The 19,783-nt window shown below is 43.9% G+C and overlaps 1 long non-coding RNA gene across 2 annotated transcripts in view; it reads right to left on the bottom strand.

Moving 5' to 3' along the window:
* The window catches only part of LOC115344607, a 55,952-nt gene that overhangs the window by 27,637 nt on the left and 8,532 nt on the right, over positions 1-19,783 (bottom strand). Inside the window, exons 4-5 of one of the 2 annotated variants that reach the window (XR_005933018.1) lie at positions 12,034-12,107; positions 909-978 (exon numbers count right to left, since the gene is read on the bottom strand). This is a non-coding gene — a long non-coding RNA (uncharacterized LOC115344607). The remainder of the gene's footprint in view (positions 1-908; positions 979-12,033; positions 12,108-19,783) is intronic. The other variant, XR_003924569.2, reaches the window with a different exon arrangement.

Here is a 19,783-nt window from a genome sequence, read left to right as displayed (position 1 = left end):
TCAATAATTTATGGCTGAGGCTTCCTAAGCTACTTAGGTGCTGTTGTTAATTTTGTCCCAACCCCTTTTTCTTCCAATATTTCACTTAACTCACTGGAAATTAAGCACTGTGATTTCCCAGTCCTGGCAGTCTTCAGCTTTGCTACATAGTTTCCACGTTCTTTAAATCAGGAAAAAGGCAGTGTTACACAAGGGATACCCGAGATAAACAGTAAGTGCACAAAAATGGACCATGACAGAGTCTGAAGTCAAAAAGCTCAGATCCAAAATTGCAGAGAAGGAGATACGAGTCAGAAGTGGTCTCTCTGTTTGCTCCGCAAGCTTTACTCCCATGTGTCAGCTCTCATAGGCGAAGGAAATGCCCACTGTTCCACGTACACACAGCATCTTTCTTGTGGGGAACTGTTCATACATGCTGAACTGATTCTACATCAGCAATCACCATAAAATTTTAAATAAAAAAAGTGAAGTGTATATTCCTTTTGTGTCTTGTGCAAAGGCATCAGCTACTAAAAGCAAGAGGGATTCAGGCGAGTGCTCCATGAGATGTGACTAGAATATGTTTCTTCTGAAGTCCTCTAATCAGAAGTAGTAATGTATTCCCTCTTTTCCCCTAAGACTTGGAAATCACATTTTAGTGCCTGCCACAGGACTGTCAGGATCAGCATTTCAAGCAGCAATTCAGCCTTTATCAACATTCAACAGCATTGTAAGTCAGGAATAATTAATGTAATATTAACATAGAGTTATCAAGAAAGGTAAGACTGTAAGCATTCAACATCAGATTCATTTAGTATTTACTGCAATAATATGATCAGCAGGAAGTCATTTAACATAAATGTCAGTGTCAGTGGGATGTCTCAGGGCAGTCAAGAGCAGCTCGGAGGTGTGCCCCTCTCTGTACATACCACCCTCAAGCTCTCCAGAGCTCTTTCGTGCACTCCTTGGAGGGTCATCTTGGAAAGTTGCTTCACGTATCTGTGTCAAAACAAAGACCAAAGAAATATTTCTGTAAAACCCCAAAACACTTTGCCAGGATATATACCAGATGAATATAGAGCTACACTGTATAGATAGATAGATCATAGATACAGTATATATAGAAATGACAGATGAGAGTCTATAGGAATGATAGATAAGTCTATAGAGCCATATTTTTGTATTTATACACACATACATATGTGAAAGGATACATAAAATCAAATTCATACATCCATTCAGTAGAACAGGGCAATACCTTGTGGCTTTTACAGAAACTTTCTTGGCTTTCAGTGGACACATCAGACAGTGTAATGTGTACTGTGCTTAGCTACAGCAATATACATATAGATATATATAAAAAAATACATAAATTGATATAAATTCAGTCCAAGGTTTTGCCTCATAACAGAGGAAGACAGCTAAGCTACTTTTCTTAACATCTGGAAAGAATTTGCTGTCTTTCAGGACAACCAGGTATCAGTTCAGCACTTTTGGGGCCCAATTCCTGCATTTCTGTTCCCTCTATCTCCAGGGCTACTCCAGTACAGCCGAAAGGAAAAGGAGCTTGGCCGAGGGGTTTGTCTGAGCAGGGTTGCAATAAATGTCTAGTGGGATTTTCAAACACGCCAAGGCTGCTATCTTATGCTGACATTAGCAGGAGTGAGGTGCCCAGGCATGCTGGAAAATCTCTGTAGCTACTTAACTCTCACTTGTAACAGCAGGGTGCATGTGACTGAGTTCCTGGAGCCAGGACCCCACCAAATTTCAGTGGAACTGAGACACCTGGATCCAGTCAATTCCAGCAAAACCCTGCACCAGTGAGTACTCCCAGTGCTGCAGAACTGGACCACATGCCCCCGGTTCTACCCATGCTGCAGCATGGTTGCTCCCACTGAGCTCACTTTTCCCCTAGTTGCCACAATTGGTCTGAAACTGGGGTACAAAGAACAGGGAACAACGAACGTGCACATAGAAGCACCAAACCTTTGCTCAGCAAGATAAGCCCCAAAGGCCAGATTCTGCACCATCAATCACAGAGCTGATGTAAGCAGCATGCCGGGGAGCAGGTGAAGGATCAAGACTGACTCAAGAGAGAAGACACCTCTAACACTGTCCTAACAGCCTGAAGCAGTGGTGAGAGCATCTACTATAATCTCCTTCCTATGTATGGGGCTTTAACTGTGTCAAACATGTCTTGAACGAACACCACATCTGTCTTTAAAACAAAGAAGAGCTTTTCCTACAAGTAAAATAAAGTTAACAATCTGCTGCTTGGAATTATGTCTAGATATGCAGTTTCAACACACTGCCTCTTTCTGGGGCCTGCAAAGAAGTTTCATTGCAACAGAGACATTTCTGCATGAGAAATGCAGGGATGATCCTCACTTCAGGGATGGGAGCAGGCAAGCCAGCCTGCTGCAGCTTAAAACAGCACACTCCCACTGAACCCAAGTCCCACCACTTCTTAGCGAGTGCCATGCTTGTTTGACTGTGTACAGACCAAGTGCTATAGAAAAATGTAAATATTTTTATGGCCTGGCCTGCTTAAAAGCCTAGGAGGATAGCTGGCTAAGTGGAAAGGAATGCTGTGCACACACAGCAGAACAAATTTAATGAAAGACAGAACCCAGAAGTATTCTTTAACCCAGAGATGGAGTGCTTTGCATTGTTAAACAGTGGTTGTTTAGTACACCACAAAGAGAGCATTAAAGTCTAGATAACACAATTAATAATGAACTCTCCAACACAAAGTACTGTCACCATCAGCATGACTTCACTCTCCTCATGCACAGAATACAGGCTGGCTTTACAGAGCTATTCACTCGTCTCGTCTTGCTTCTGAGAAACCAGCCAAGCGCCCAGTTCACTCCATACTGATGGAGGGTTACAGTGGAGATGGAGCCAGAGTCCTCTCGGAGGTATACAGGGGAAGGACAAGGGGCAAATGTGCAAAAGATGGAAGATAGAAAAATTCACTTAGATGTTAGGAAAAGTGCTTTCACCATGAGGGTGGTCAAACATTGGAGTGACGTGCAGAGAGGTGGTGGGACCCCTGTTTTTGGACATACTCAAACAGCAACGAAACATGGCCCTGAGCAACTTGATCCAGTTGGACCTGTGTTGAGCAGGGGTTGGAGGAGGGACATGCAGAGACTCCTGCCAGCCTCTGTTATCCTGTCATTCTTTGGTTAACCCAAAAGGGCACTTTTGAACAAGGTATTTGTCACTATTTCTTTTCTTGTGTGCCTCCTGTATCAGTATATCCACATCAACTGGCTGTGGCAGATACCAGATCCACTGTACTGGCTGGCCAAGCCTCCAGCCGAGTGACACCTAGGAAATATGTGACTGGAACTAGGAATTGGCTTGAACTCAGGTACAAGTTACTTTAAAGACCAGCTTCATCTTGTCAAATCTAGAAGTCTACAGAAAAGACCGAAATTTGGTGCTCACAAAGCAAAGACCGGGAGACAATGACAGTTCAGATTCCTGGCACAGAAGATGCAAAGGGTGTGCCACAGAAAACGAGACTACTCTGTTGCTACTGTTAGGATTGCTTTTACCAGCACTGAGCCAAGGGAGTCACACCGACTCTGATGGATCACTTCTGCTTGCCTTGCACATCCTTTCCAGACAAGACCCTGGAAAGGGTCTGCATGCACTCCAGCCTCTAACAGCTGAGTCCTGAAGGGGACATGGGAGAAAATATGGTGGGTTTAGCTCCAAGAAGTCAGCTTTCTGACTACTTTCCTAGGCCCAGGCAGCTGCAGACATTGGAGAGCAGCAGTTTGATTTCAGGGTGTAAAACAGCTCAGCAGCGCTGCCTAGAAATCACCCCTCACAGCCCAATGTGCCCAGCCTGGTCATGCAGGGTGCTCCTGCTGACCTCCACTCACATGGGGAACATGACGGCTTGAATACCCATTTAACAACCAAAAAAACACCCTTCATAAAACAAAGTCAATGAAAACCTTGAGCTGAGGTCCCCAAGCTGTCACCACTGAGAGTCTCCAGTAACTGCTGGTTACACCTCTCAAAGTTGCCTCTCTCAGTGCAACTCTTAATAAAGACACTCCCCGGTGAAAAGCGCAGCCCTCAGCTGTTAGCTACTGTTAGGACAGCAGAAGAATCACTGCTTGCCAACAAGACACTTCAGCAGCAAGATCATGGGTGGCCAGCACCACCATCAGCTGACAAAAAAATCAAAGGCACCCTAGATCTCCCTCGCCCTGCTCTGTCTTTCAACATGATGTTCAAATCAGCTCTGAAAGTCATAACTTACATTTATGTTATACCTCCTTGTCTTTTCAGATGTTACCACCCCAGCTATGCACAGCCTCTCGCATGGGGATCACCTGTTCAACTCCCATGGCTACATCTGAGAGCACAGTATGCTGGGATGCAGCTTTAGCGAGGCCGAGAAAGCTACGCGAGGTGTAAAAACTCTTGGAACAGAGCCTAGATGCAACACCGAAGAAAAGGTAAGAGAGGTAAGCCCTGCACAAAAGCTTGGCAGCATCCTAATGCACTTAATTTCTTTAGATACGTTTATTTAATTGTATCTTTTCATATCATCAGTGCTTATGAAGTTCAAGTTTAACCCGGGGGAAAAAAGACTTATGTGGATGGATAAAGGCCCATCTCAAATATTAAAGCCATTTTTACAGCTAAACATTAAAACTATTTCAAGTTGTTTCTTCAAATATAAATACTATAATTATGTAAGGTTATTTCTCCCCATTTAACAAGTCCCTGGTCTTGTCTGCATGCTTGAAAAAAAAGCGAGTAGACAAAGTTTAGCTGGGCCAGGATGAAAGCACAAACATCTTGAGGCCTGTGCCAGCTTAATTTAAATTGCAGGGTGCAAGGTCTCCGGCTGCAGGGGGACAGCAGCCCAGCTGCTTGCCTCGACGCCTGCAGCCGCTGGGAGACCCATCCCCAGGCTTTAAGTCCAAAACTGTGCTGCTGGAGCGAGTCCTCAGGACATTTTCCACTTGACTGTGGGGCTTGCACCAATTTGTTGCTCCCTGACGAACAGCCCCATCCCTCATACCTGGGAGACAGCTCATCTTGTCCCTCCAGGTGCCCTGCTGCCTTTTGCCCTTACAGCCGCTGCTCCCCTCCACCTGGACCCTTCTCTGCCCCAAGGCACCAGGGGAAGCTGATCCTTTCCCCTTCGTTATCAGCAGCAGCCTCTTTGCTCGCTGAGTAGGGGTTTGAATTTGTCTGGCTCCTGGATGCTTTTGGTGCATCTTTACATGAGTCTGCATTAAGAAAGGCTTCTGAGAGCTGAATACAGCTGCAGCAACCAGCCAGCAACCTGTGAAGGGGCCCATGGTCGTGTAGTTGCTTGACTAGGGACCATTTCCCTTGGGCTTTTTATGTGGCCTCACTCTCCTTTTCCTGCTGTTTCTGGCTTCAGTTACAGCCATATGTGAACAATGCACCCTGTGTGCATGTTTCCCATCTAGTGCACAGGCTTGTAAAACATTTTTAATATGTGATTTACAAGGGTTCTGGCTTGGACTGAAACTGTTCCCCTCACAAGCTGAGCAAGGGTGGACTGGCTGAAGGTGTTTATGGAGGGCAAGGTGGGAGCTGACAGGCAGGGTTGAAGGCTCTCAGATCACTGGCAGATCCAGCATCCACCACTACAGCCTATGAGAAGTGATAAGGAAACAACACCATTCCTCCCTCAGCTGGCATTAGCCCCAGAAAAGCATCCCCATTTCCAGAAGTGACATCTTTTGGGGATAAGCAATGTTTAGACTTGGTCAAAAGCAGAAGCAACCAAAAGCCACTGTAGTGTTTGAGCCAAATCTGTTTGTGACCTTTTCTTTCCCCAGAAAATTGCAAAAAAATACTACTAGAAACATAGAAGGAATGGAGAAAACAATGGCATTTTGGTTAAACTGAATAGTACAGAACAACAACAGTGGATGATTTTATAACAGAAATATATTCTAAAAGAGAATTCTCATGAAAAGCAACATTTAATTCAGAAGCATCAGGCAGCCCCGTTTGTTATCATTCAAGGTCCCTAAATGATCTTTCCAAATGATCAAGGAACTACATTAGACACAATATCCTACCCAAATTGCAATTCCTTACTCAACTTCAACGAAGTTTCAAGTGGAAAAGATAATATAAACTTATTGTCCTAAAAAACTGCCACCACATGCAATTAAAGCAGTAGGGGAACAAGGCAGCACTGTACTATGCATCTGATCAGCAGATGCAGCTTTCAAGTCTCCCTCGCAGTGATACGCATTATGAAATGGAAGACTGCTATGACTTGATTTTATATACATATATTACAAGATGACGAAATCTCCACTTCAAGTGCTGAAAAAAACACACTTAATCACATCTTTGAGGATTCTTTACAGAGTTGTTGCTACAGCGTAAGTCCAGAGAAATGTTCCAGAGCTCTCTAGAAAGCCTAGCTAAGATGATTTCTTCACAGGTTGAAGCACACAAGACAAGTGCAGAAATCTGAAAGGCTCCCCAGATACTGCTTTATAAAGTCATTGGGGGAGAGGGGGGGTATCTTACAATAATCATAAATATATAGGGTTTTTTTCCTTCAGAAACACCTTGGCCCTGCTAGCAGCAGCTCAAGGATCCTGAGTTTGATCCCTGTTTTGAACCGCTTTATACCACAATTCCATCAGATGCTAAAGCAAGTCAGCACTAAGTGATGCTTAAGCGGCATTTAGGCAGTGCCCGAAAGTGCAGGTCTCATGGCACCAGGTGGGATGTGCCTGCTGGGCTCTCCCCCCAGGAGACACACATGATCATGGCCAGGGGATTGCAGGTCCCACCTGCTTCCCTGTTCCCAGCCATGCTGGGACCAGAGCGATGACTTGCATTGACTTTGCCAGCACTAATGGAGGGAGGGGGCTGCTCTGCACAAGCAGCAGCTGTGCCGGGGCCAAATCCTGCCCTGCTCCCAGGAATGGGGGAAGCCCCCAGGCAGGAGACAGGCTGCTGAGCCCACTTGCTTTCTGTGTGAGGTCTCAAATCACCTCTACCTGGCAATGTTGCATTTCTCAACTGCACCCATCTGCAGTGACTAAACTGATGGAAGGCTCCTCAAGACACTTAGGAAAGAAAAAGGTCATCCAGCTGTTAGCCAAATCCTTTGAGTTCTGAGGGTAGAAAGGATTTGGGGTGGAAGCTGTGGGATTGCATGATTCTGAGCTTAAAGTTGCATCAGACAGGACACTCTCAGCACTGCAAATGTGCTTTGGCACACCAAAGATGTACGGAGAGATGCCAGAAATAGCGTGGAGGTCTCACTTTGCGGTTTTTTTTGCATAAAGGTTTTCCTTTAGTTCAGCCATTTCATCTGTCTCTCATGTCTATTTGCTGAAGCAGCTTTTTTTTTTCTTTTTTTTTTTTTTTTATTTCCCAATACCAATTCCTGGGAACCACAAAGGGTGAGGCAGCCCACAGCTTTCAAAAGAATGACATTTTTCTTGGCATATTGATTACCAATACTGCCACTGCACTCCACATGCAAAAACAGGTTTCTGAGAATACCAGGACTCTTAAATAAAACACTATAGATCAATAGACTTATATTTTCTAGCTACATTTGAAAAAATCCATGCAAAAGTTCTTCCTTACTCCCCTCCTGCTTTTCTCTTCTCCAGATCCAAATGTCAACATTAGAATTTCAAACCTCCACAAAACATGTTACCATGTGTTTTGCTGCTCTCTTAAATGAGTTTTTCAACCACACACTGGCAGTAGCCTAAATATTCAGTGATGGCTTTGCAAAAGGATAGGGAAGAAGCCTTTTTTCCCTTATCTCTACATAAATATTTTTGCTTAAAACTGGCCAACAGCTTGAACAAGAGATGATGGCACATAAAATGATGTAAATAAGTGTAGCTCATATCAATTAACCGTAGGAGCAGAGAGAGGAAATAAGAGAGTCTGTGTGTGCATATGTGCACAGGCAATAATATAGTAAACAATTCCATTGCAGAAGCAAAGTCTAGTAACCTAGCACCTGGAGGTGTCCAAAGTGAAGTCACCTGTGCAAACATTATTTGCCCTCCCTGCACATTTACCTTATGCTAGAGCTTTACATTTCATAATCACATGCCATTTTTTCCATCCCTGATAATTCAATGCTTAGCAGAGGTGGCACTAACTGAATAAAAAGTTATTCAACATTTGATCCTTATCACTCAGTTTACTGGCTCATGCCTTATGTACTGTGCATGGTTCCAGTGCTTCTCTGAACACAGAACTATTCATTTTCCATATAGACCTCAGTGAGATGCCTACCCTATAGATCCTGACTGCTTGCAAGCTTTAATGACTGTAACCATGCAACTCCTTAGTGAAACAAAGGAATGGTACTTCTTATTTAGGAGACATGGAAGCGGCCATAGAGACAGTCAGAAGTGCCCTTTTATTTCAGTGCCTAATTTGGGATTTTTAGAGGCTGACTCTTCAGCGGCAACTGCATCCAGTAACGCTTCCTAGTGCCTTCAGCCTGCCTTGCCAGGGAGGGAAGGGTCAGTGATGCCTTTGCCCAGTGATGAGAAGGCTATTTCCTCTCAGGAGGTAACACTATTGATGCCCATGCATGGTCTGGACTGCACCCAGCTCTCTACCTCCCCAGCATATTCCTGCCCCTGTTACCATGGCATATGGAAGAGCTGGGGGGAGAGCTGACTGCGCTTGCACTCCAGGCTCTGCCTTGGCTGCCAGTTCAATAATGGGTGAAATTCAAAATGCTAATCCCAATCCACAAAACCACCAGTGCACTGGGGTCAATTAGCTCTGCAGCTGCCTTGCCCTGGATGCCCCACTGCGACACATGCTTGGAAAATGTTTGCCAGCCCCTGCCACAGATTTCCTGGGAGCAGGAGAATAAGCTCCTTTGCCTTCGGACTTGACTTCAGCTGAACTGAATTGCCTTTAGAGAGCCCTGGAAGAGCCGGCTCATCTCCAAAGCTACTGAAATCAGGAGTCCCATTTTTTTTTCCCATGAATTTTGAGTCATGCCCCAACATGGCTCTACATTTTCCCTTTGCCATAAAGTCGAATTTCTTACGACGGCATTTTAGGTAGGAGTTCAGTTAGGATGGAGCAGGCTGTGCTGTTCCCAAGTTGACAGGAAACAACAGTCCCTAGACATTAACATGATGGACATGTCGACACAGAGAAACGTATGGTACCAATTAAGACAGTATCAACAATTATGCAGAACACAGTTGAGTGGATTAATTTGTTGCCTGGAGTAAAGGCTGCCAGTATGAAGCTGGCTGTCAAGAGACACACTTTCATCTTGTGTGCTGCCTTGTGCCAAATACTATGAAGCCCATGTGCACTAAGGATGATCACTGGGTTTTCTTTTTCCACCAGCAATCTTGAAGCAGGGAAGGAGCAACCAATTAATGTCTCTACATGCTGCCTCCTTTCTTCTCTGTTAAAAAAACAAAAACAACCCCCCCCCAAAAAACCTTGGAAAAAATCCCCAAACGACCATTATTCCCAAAACACTAAACTAAGAACTACAAAGTAACTGGGAAAGGATGGTTCTTTTCTCGCTTAAAAAGGTTTTCTTTTGCCGAGGGCTGACATGATAACTCATTTGCCAAACACACTTCTTCCCAGTTCTCTAAGCAGAGAGAAGAAAAATGGTTAAGTCATGTGTGTGACTTTTTTTCCAGCTTGCTATTTTTACCCTGACCAGAAGGATGCTTACACACTGTCCCGTCTCTTGCTTCCCACCCATTCTTTGCCAAGGAAGGTGCAAAATTACCTCTAGCGAGTTGTGGCTAAGTTCTCCTGCCTTCCCAAGTACCTTCCAGAGGCTTGGTAAAATACCTTAATTCTAGAGGGGCTGTAAGAACAAGCAGCTGATTTTCTCTGAAAACCTTATGTTTGCAAAATGCTACGTAGGTCTATGGCTGTCAGAGTATTAAACAGCAAAGAAAGAACTAGGACTTGTAAATAATCGCTGCATTAATGAGCAGCAGCATTTGAATTCCTGCTAAAGCTTTGTACCAGCTGTGCTTTGTCCCAAAATCCAATTAAAAAAAAATCTGCTTATGCTTGTTCCTACAATATGAACAATCCTTCATAAACTCTGCTGTTGCTTACAGAGCATATGGTCCCACATCAGGCTCTCATTTCTCCATATTTAGCCTTGTTAAACTACAGCATGCCTACCTGAGATATAAATTACCTTGAGGCTTGGAGTAATGCCATCCTAAGGAAACTATTCATAACACTGCACTCCTTAATTTAATGCAGGCAAAAGTCCCCTGCCCACTTACAACACAGCACACGCTGATCACAGTCATTGATGGAGAAATCCAGTTTTAATCCAACATTCCCAGTAAACACATTGTTCTCTGAGCAGCAGAGCCATGAAATCTGGTTTTCTGGAGGTTTATATCTTATGTGCCTTACTCCCCCAGCCATTACATTTGTATAATATTTGCAGTTTGGCAATATTCTTATCACAAAACCTTCCAGCTCATTCCTATTATCTTTATTCCTACTACTACTCCTTGGGTAAAGAAGCTAGAAGCTGCAGGGTCCCAGAAACTACCTCCTCCTCAGACCAGACATGGGGCTGCCCTTTCTTAGGGACCACACTCCCATGGGTCTTTCCTACTCTGACACTGATTTTCAGGAAAAAATATTTTTCAAACCTTTCCCTCTTGGCCAAATTTGATCAAAACTGCTCAACACTTACCAAAGCTTTTTAGGGTAAAGAATGGATGGACAGTACAAGAAATCAGACTAACAATTCATATCTCCTACATGTAAGTAATTCATATCTGCACTTTTACCTGCTACATGTAAGTGCAAAGGGGAAGTCTGAAGGCGTTTCTGTCTAATTAGCCATTATTTTCTGATATTCCACAGATAACACAGGGCACTTAACAGGATACTGAGATCTGAGTGAGGATACTTCAGAGAGGCACTTCGTGCTTCCCACCACTGTCTCAACCGCTGCACTAAGGAATGGGAAGGAATCTTTGAAGCTACTTCCAACACCTCCACCAAACTCTAACGTATTTCTGGGCCCAAGTGCTTTGCCCCATTTTTCTAACTTAGGGCTCATTTTTCTTCATTTCAAGAGCCCTGTGCCCAGGGTTGTTTCTTCCCTGTGCTCAGGGATTTGCATAGACCCAACATTCTCCAAATGAAAAGATAGACTCTCCACAGGCACTTCCTGGAAAGTTATTTCTGCAGCCAGCAATCCTCAGCCCACTGTCAGGCACACCATCTTCCTGGCAAACACCAGCCTAGATCTGTGCTGGATGGGTGATTTCCCCCTTCCATGGAGAGGAAAGATGAGGCAGTTCTCAAAGCACACAGGTGCAGCCTCCCCCTTTGATGGCTTCCCCCTGGAAAGGAGCTCCTCCCAGCACACAGCAGCTCTTCATGTCCATGTAGTTCCCCCAAAGCACACAGATGCCTCCTGCCCTCCAGCGTGGCCGCAGCTTCCAAGCTGCGCTGCCCCAAGGCTCCTTCTTATCTGCTATTTCCAGATGCCTCCGACACAGCCTAAGGGGCTAGCAGTAATGCCAAGGAGAACTGAAGAAGGTCAAAACAGGGCAGGAAAAATTGTATCCATTCAGATGTGGCCAAATATGATTTTTTTCTTCAATTAAACTTCTAAACATCTACATCATTAAGAATTTTGATGAGGAAAAAAAATGTATTCCCTCTTCTTTTTCCTCCTGTTGGCACCTGCAATAAAACCACTTCCTCCTAAATATCTTTTCACTACCCCCTTTTTTCCTTTTCTACCATTTTCTTTATTTTTTACTATTTTTGAGCTTTCCCAATGTGAAATGTTTTCAGAAATGGCAAGATAATAAAACATCCACAAAACAATAAAAAAGATGTGATAGGAAAAATAACTGCAAGACTTCATTTAGCCTTTTAGACTTAGTAGCACAAGAAAAGGAGGACAAATATAGCAAACTTAAAATTCTGAAATATCTAAGTATCGCCTCCCTTAAAAAACCCACTGAAGTTTTTCTCTGAAAAAGTACTTCTCAACACACGGAGATGGGTATCTTCTGAAAGATAAGTCAGGTTTTGGTGAAGCCTCATTTTTTCTGCAGGAAACATTTCTCCTGGGAGGAAAAAAAAAGCCAGCTCATTGTAATGAAAATTTAGTCATCATCATCGCATGATCAGTGATTAAGAGGAGCATGATGCCATGTAGACTGCTTCCCTACCAAGTTAGGGTAGAGAGGAGCTTCAGAAGGCCTTGGGTGATGGGAGAAGATACAGGACAGTGTGTGGTGTAACAGCAAGGACAGTTATTCTCCTGCACTGCTGGAATGGTCATGAGCTTCCCACCCTCCCACGAGGAAGAGGAGGGTGGAGCCCACATGGAGCCCATGCCATTTGGGGGAGTGGGAATAAGAGACAGCAAAACAATCCAATTCCAGCCTGCTCTTAAAGAAATGACTCAGCCATTCAAATATACTAAAATATTAAACATTGTTTAGGTATTGAAGTACTTGAAAATTAAATGTTTTCTTCACGAGGACTGAAAAGCGTGAGCATAAAAGCAATGGCAATCCTCCTGTGAAGCTGCCTGAAGGGCAGCTCCTGAGACACTTCACCCTAGTCTGGTCTGAGAATTTCTTTAAGATGGAAGATTGCTGGACAGGCCTCTCCTGGTATCCCTCTCTTGGTTGCTATGTTCAAGACAATGTGACAGAAGGTTTGCACAGAAGGCTGGGAAGGACTGCTGGTTCATATGCATCTCCTCTACTAGCAGTGAGACAAAAGGGATTTCCTCCTGACAGCAAAACTGCCCTTTCTCTCCCAAAGACACAGAGCTTGCTGGAGGAAATGCATAGATACATTGCATCTGCAGCTACAGATATGCAGAGGGAAACCACCTCTCCATACACAAGTCTTCCTGAGCAGCACACAGCAGCAAGCCCAGGCCGGGTCCTGAGAACAGTTCTCTCCCACGTCCTCCCCGCTGGGAGCACTCATCCTCAGACTGCGCTTCCCAAGTCAAAATCTGCAAATACATGGCGCTCTCTAGTGTCTTTGCTCTGCTCGGGAGAAACACAAGTATCCCAAGGCACTGACATCATTCCAGACAGCATGGTACAAACATCCAGGCGGAGGGATGCCCAAGGCCTGATATTAATTAGGATGAGTTTGCCAGCATATCTGTTTGATTGAACCTTCCAGTGGAAGCCACTCCAACTATCTCGCTGTGGCCCCCACCAGCAGTGCAATGCCTACCAGAGCAATCATTTAAACAAAACCAGGTTTTTAAGCCATATTCCTGATGGACAGAACTATTCCAGGAAAGTTTCTGATCCAGGATTAGGTCCCTGCAGAACCTGAGTGTGATCCCAACAGCTCCCAAAACGGCCATCAGCAATGTGTAACACAGGTTGTAATTTCAGGGTGCAAGCTCAGAGGAGAAATCCTCATGGAGGAGCTGGCTCAGAGATGGCACCAGGGAGGGCTTGGCAAGCCACAGCATGAGTGGTACAAGGGCAAGCACAGGGCAAGCTGAGGGCTCCTTTGGGACCTGCAGGTACCATTAGCCATGCAGAACAGCTTAACTCCTGCCGAGCAGCCTTGATTGATAGAAACACCAGTCCTTCCCTTATGTCTTGCCTCTTCCCATCACTGCTTCACTGGGCGAGGAGGTGAGGGCAGAGCATATTTCTAGCTGTTGAAGGTGAACACAATCCAAAATGGCAACTGCTTTCATTTGTTCTTAAATGGCTTGCTGGTCCCTTTATTACTGCATTTTCTACTCTGTTATGGTGCCTCTCTTTCTCCTGTGCTTCTCTGAGGCTGACAATTCATGACAGAAATACAGCACATCCCACAGACTCATAGCCTCAGGTCCAACTGTGTTTGCCTAAATGACAAGATCGATGTGGCAATCTGCTGCAGAACATATGAGATTCCCCCCTCTCCCCCTCTTTTTCTCTCTCTCCCCTTTCATATACATTTCACATTAAATCAGCATCTAAAGGGAGGAGGCTCCTCTAGTGCCTAGGAGAACATATTTTCTTCGAGCTTGCAACACTGGCTGGTGATGGGGGGGAAATACGCTTGCACCGTGTAATTGATTTGATGTGTGCCATGTTTCGGTGGGATAAACACCACCCCCTGGACTCTTTGCATTCCAGCATCTCCAGCCTAAGCTCCTTGTTAAAGCATGTTGGGAGCCCATCAAAGACACTGAGTAGTTTTGACATGAAGATAAATGCTCTTATCTTCAGCTTCCAACGTTGCTTCTCTGAATAAGCACTCTTGACGGTTTTCACTGTTCAAACTGCTCTTCAGCTAGGGATGGGAATAGGGGGAAACTGTTTTAACCCACCTTATTTCAGCAAGCTTCTCTGCTGGGAGAATAAGCCGGCCTTGTCACCAAACCAGATGACTTCCACTGGGACACACCACCACAATTCACAGGGAACAAAGTAAGGCCCCATCCAGGCAACGCACTTAAGCACCTGAATAAACATGCAGCTTAAGCTTATCTGTTGCTTTATGGGCTTAGCATGTCCCAGATGGACATGCATCTCCAGAACCTCAAATATAATTGCAATACACCAGCAAAACTACACATCTAAATAGTACTGTGCTGCTGAGGAACTTTATTATATTACAGCCAGGCAAATGCTAAAACATAAGGAAGTATCTTTTAGGAGGCCAGTGGAAGAACCAGGAAGAAAACTTGGTCCTCCAAGTCCTCCACCTCTTGCTGTAGCACACTGTCCCTTGGCTCAGCTCTCATCCCAGAATATAGAAGTGAAAATCCTGGTTTGTGTTTTCCATCTCCCCCACTGGAAGGCTGACTACAGACCACAAACCTGATCATTAAGGCACGGCTCAGCTGGAGCCCAGGGAAAGCCCCACTGATTTGAATGGATCTAGGATTTCACTCTCTGCTTCTCTATACGGGGATTAAATAAATATTCTCCTGCTAGAAAAATGCCCAACATGCCTGCCAGGGTTCAATGCAATATTTAAAGATACAGAAAAGTTGCAATAATTTCTAGTGGTACGGCAGGGGGTGAGTTTTAGGGCCAAAACAATATTTCAGGCACTGTAAATCCAGTTCATGTGTCTTTTAACACAACGGAACAGACTTTGACAGGAAACATGAAAAAGAGATATTAAAGAAAAAAATCTAGGAGAATAAATTGCCAGAAGAAATAATACAAAATGCCTTAAGTGTATCAGGAGGGAGATGCCTAGAGAAACAGTAGGTCTCTGACAAACCCAGCAAGCAGAGGGAGCAATCAAACAGGGAGGTTGCAACCAAGCCAAACAATGTCTTTGCAATCAGTATTCACACTGGAGTATGATTGGGGTTAGAAAAAGGCAGAAGAAATAGCTATTCTGGAGGTCGCTGTCTATGCTAAGACACTACCCAACATGCAGGAATAAAATAAATAAATAAAAGCAGCACTGGAAAAACTCAAGATATCCCGTTGAAACTAATCAGCTGGACTGACAGCAGCTTTCTAAATGCACTGGCCAATGAAGTAACGGAGCTCCTGACAAGAATATGGAACTCATCTTCACACAGCTGTCACTGCAGAGGGACCCAAATTACATACATCCTTTAGAAGAGGGCCAAGATCATTGTGGGATGAGCCCAATAATGATAAAATTCCCAACTTAAGAAAAACAGCTGAGAGATTGTAAAGGCTGATCTGTAAGATCAAATGGGAAAACAATGTGAATTTTCTATGTGACCTTTACATATGATTGTGTCTAGCTGCTGAAAAAAGCGATGCTCCAAATGACCGTGTACAGAAGCCTTTGGGGATCACAAGCAATGGAGACGTGCTCCTTAGTAGAGGTTGGTAACCTGCCAAATTTACTAGCTTTCTCTGAAGACTGTAGACTATAGATATGGTGGAAACACTGAGCAGAAGACTGTTTTTCTAGTTTCAAGCTTAGAAAAACAAGTGTTGAGTAATTTCTGCATTAAACTGTTTAATAGTCAATTTTTATTTCCCCCTCTCCTCTTACAAGTTACATGATCAGAGAGAAAAATTTACCAACTTTCTCATGGAGCAAAATTCTAAGCAACTGCTTTGTCTCTTGTGTTTTAAAGCCCACATTGCTCAGACTTCATCTTTCAGGCCACCAACACATAAAATTTACCAGAAAATTTCCCTTGGGCTACAAAGAGTGAGAACAAACTCCAAAAAGCAAAAATAAAACCACTGATTTTGATTCTTGGCTTCTCACCATGAGGTTGAGGAAGTCCCCCACCAGTTCCACAAAGAACAGAGGAAGTATCCTTTCAAAGTGGCTTTGCAATGTCGGTATGGACACACTGCTATGGGGTGTTTTTTTTGCACATCCACACCCGGACAAACAAGCAGATCGAAGTGAGCAGGATTGCTTGAGTTACCCACGGACTTTTTTGCTGGTGTCTGGTCTAAATTATTTCTATGTGCATGTCTCTGTGTGCTCCCTACTATCAGCATCCATAAGCAGCTCAGCTTCATCAGGACTGCACCTACAACACCCCGTGGCATGGCATAAAGAGGGGAACCTTGGGGGTTGATTTGACATGATCTGCTACAGTCCTAGGACTTTTTATCTAAATAACTTTTACCAGCAATGTGGCTTGTATCAGTTGCGGGTCACAAACATGGCTAAGCAGTGCGCTAATTGGTGGTGGATCTTGGTCTCATAACACAAGCTGGTTACCATCAGGAGAACACCTACATGACTTCAACCCGGCCCACCAGGAAGGAAACCACTCTGAGCACACTGGTGGTGTGGATAAGGGATTACCACAAAAGCAGAAAGATTGATGACAGGTAAGGAACACCTCCAGCATACATTAACACAGAGGCATACCATGTACAGCACTGCCAGCTGTGCCACACTGAGCACCATGTGCTTGTGCTGTCTCAGGTGTCTTCTGCAAGCAAGTATCAAGCTGCATCGGCATAGCATATTAGTCCCTTTATTCCACCACTATTTGATTATAACCCATTGCCATAATTAAGATGAATAATACTGGGAGGACAAAGTGGAACTGCGTTTGTGATCAATGAGTATTCTAAATTCAGCAATGATTTTAAAGGCCTCAGTGCCTTGGTAAAACCCAAGAATAACTTCCATTTCAGAAGGTGGAGGCGCTCTGAAAACCTGCTCTTTTTAATGCATCTCTACTTGGGAGCCCCAAAGCAGCTGGATCACTAGCCATTTTCCATACGCTGGGCCAATATTTGCCTGTGCAATAGAGCACTGCAGTTTCCAGAAAGCAGTATGTGAAATTAATCAGCCCAAATATCAGCCAACACTGATGAACTGAATAGCACTTAAATTTGATGAAAGCTCTGACTGAAAATTCAGGTGTAGTTAGCAAAGGATTTTTAAATGACAATTTATCTGAAGTGTCCTGGACTAGAAAAGCGCTTACATGTAGACAAAAAGAGGCAGGCAGCAAGGGGCAAAGAAAAAGTAAACAAATCTGTTGGAAGAAAAATTCTACTTCAACTAAAGTCTACATCTTGACATCCTGCCCATGTCAAAGTGAGACAAGTTGAGGCACAAAGGGATCAGGGCGAAGCCTTTGCTGCTATCCAGACTCATGGTCATCATCCTTTCTGCAGCATTCCTACATGAAAAGTATTCCCCAGCCTAGACTCAGCAAAGCTCTTAAGCACATGCTGAACCCAGTTAAATCAAGACTGGACGAGAGACAAGCTCTTATTGCATCAGGAGTTACAAAGCTCACTACAGAAGTGCCTAGTGAAGTTGCATGGCTTGTTTCATGTGAAAGGTTAAAGCTCTTCCTTACATGAAAAAAATAAACCACATCTTTAACCCACTTCAGCAGAGTGCCCAGTGCTGTCAGGACCTTGATCACACACAGGACTGAAAATACAGCTACACTAATTGTCTACTTTTAGCAAAAATAAATCAGCTTATTTTATTATTCCAGTAAAGGAATTACAGCTTTTTACCCATTGCACTGCCAACTCTAGTTGATGAGCTTTCTCCCTCAAATAATGTGGCACTCTGAAGTTTAGTTTAACTTGGCACTTCTTCTCTCTCTCCTTTGAAAGGCATACAGCAAAAAGCTGCTCTAAAATATTTGTCCAACAGAAGTTCACTCTCACAGAGGAAAGAACCATTGCGAACAGAATGGAAATAACAGAAGGATAAATTACTCAGTTGATTAACTCCACCCTTCACCAGGATGAGATTTTGGGACATAATGGCTGGAATAAGCCCTGTCAGTCCAGGCTCTGAGGCTGCAATTCTCCCTCCTGGCAATGCAGAACGCACCCTCGGCGTGAGGCTGCTTTAAGGGAGCTTTGTGTACATCTAATCTATGGCTGCCAGTTCCTAGGCCCAGTCACCCATGCAAGCTGGGTCAATCTGTAAGCTCTTCTGTGCCATGTCTGCTGCCAACAGACGTTCCCACAAGCAAGGGTCAGCGAGATTCAAGAATAATCTCAACATGTCACCTTCTGCCAGGACAGACTGCTGAGACGGGACTGTCTAGCAATTTTTTTCAGTTGCTCTTAAACTAGAACTCCTTGAGGCAAGGCTGAATGTCAAGTTGGACGTCCCGAAAGCTTTAAGACTAATCTGGAAACTCAAGCAGCTAACCCAGATCTGATGTTAAAGGCCCTCCACATCTGATAACTGAGACTTTTATAATAAACAATCTTTATGAGGACTGCTTGAATCCACCTCCAGGGTTCTTTGGTCTTACAGCTTTGTAGAAAAATCATCTCCTTTATACTATAACACACTCAGAAATCCACTTTCAGCACAGAAACAAATACTGACTTATACTTCCTCTGTCTCAAGTAGCTGCTTGCCTTTTTATAAACAAATTCACCTGCAGTAACTATTAAGCACTAACAAGTCTCCTAGGGAATGTTATGTTATGTTATGTATGCACATGATACATGCTAGTGTGTTTTAGGAAAGTGATATGGAGTTTGGAGATTAGGGGATGATAAAATGAAGAGAAATAACTCCTCATCTAATTCTTCAAAGGAAAAGACCACTCAGAAAAAAATGCATAGACTCCAGCCTTATAGGAATTTCTTTCCACTCTGCATTTGGCATCACGTTCTTTCTGATTTCTTTACTCAGGCATATTTTCCTTCAGGGAAAATACATTACAGTTAGAACACTACCCAGGATTTCATAATATGTATTTATGAAGTTAATCATACTCGTGTGTCTCAAGGCATCTGTTAATCTGGGCTGGTAAATTCCTAATTATCCTTGCAGGACAGCAATATCAATGCTGAGTCCTAGTACAGTGGGTTGCCACATTTAATGTTCAAGGAAAGAACATGTTCTTTAGGTGTGATCAATGAGGGCTGTCTGGTACCACAGTGGGCAATTTGCAATGTACACCAAAACTCTTCTAGTGTATTCATCTCCTAAATCTTTTCCCATCTCTGCCTGTTAGCTTTCCTCTCAAGGAAATCAGGGGATACCTACTGTGATAAACATCTAGCATAAACAGACATGGATCTGTTCAGTTAGATTTGTTTTACTTACAGAAGAGCAGATGAGGGAACATACAATACAGAAATGAAAAGGTAGCTGCAGAAAGAAGCAGTTAAGTAGCTGCATGTGCATGGCGGGTAGGATGAGAACTAAAGGACTAACTGAAAAAAGCATGACTTAGGCTAGATATTAGGACTGCATTTCATAATGATACAGTCAGTTGATCACCAGGATAGGTTTGCCCAGGAAGGCTGAATAGTCTTTGTCGTTGGAGAGGTGTGGTTTGGACATGGTTGGCCTG

The sequence above is a fragment of the Aquila chrysaetos genome, chromosome 8 (genome assembly GCF_900496995.4).
Source record: "Aquila chrysaetos chrysaetos chromosome 8, bAquChr1.4, whole genome shotgun sequence".
NCBI lineage: Eukaryota > Metazoa > Chordata > Aves > Accipitriformes > Accipitridae > Aquila > Aquila chrysaetos.
Note: the sequence above shows the minus strand (reverse complement) of the source record. Positions and strands in the feature narration are given on the sequence as shown.